Source organism: Penaeus monodon, chromosome 19, assembly GCF_015228065.2.
Source record: "Penaeus monodon isolate SGIC_2016 chromosome 19, NSTDA_Pmon_1, whole genome shotgun sequence".
In the NCBI taxonomy this organism is placed as follows: Eukaryota; Metazoa; Arthropoda; class Malacostraca; order Decapoda; family Penaeidae; genus Penaeus; species Penaeus monodon.
Window position 1 is genome coordinate 2,633,909 of NC_051404.1, and position 446 is coordinate 2,634,354.

At 41.7% G+C, this 446-nt stretch overlaps 1 protein-coding gene across 1 annotated transcript in view; it reads right to left on the minus strand.

Moving 5' to 3' along the window:
* The window catches only part of LOC119585514 (prion-like-(Q/N-rich) domain-bearing protein 25), an 11,654-nt gene that overhangs the window by 10,526 nt on the left and 682 nt on the right, over nt 1–446 (minus strand). The gene's annotated exons all lie outside the window — the stretch shown is intronic.

Below are 446 nucleotides of genomic sequence, written 5' to 3' on the forward strand. Positions count from 1 at the left end.
CCTACCCGAACCACTAACCACGATTTTTTTTCTATCTAAAATATCGTATAATAAAATATTTTCCCTCATCTAATGAATCCAGTCAATCTCTCTTGTTTAAATTAGTCTCTCGGGATCTTCCAGCTTGCTCAGGCTTTTTTAATGTTAATTAATAAACTTTTCGTGCGCTTCCGTTGGTTATTGTTGCTGTAAATATAGAAAAAAGAAGGAGATGAGGAGGCAGAAGAAATTAAGTAAATATATATACAGCGAGTTGGTTTTTGCAATTGCAAGGATGGTTCCGATCCCGTCCAGTATCTCCCCGTCTAGAGCCGTATTCAAAAAACATTTTCTCGGAACCACACGCACATACCGACGAAGTTTGTGCTCACGTTTATTTGTTGTCACGAGAAGAGCGGCAACTGCGGTGCGGGGTGACGCTCGCGGTGCGTGTGCGTGCAATCTCG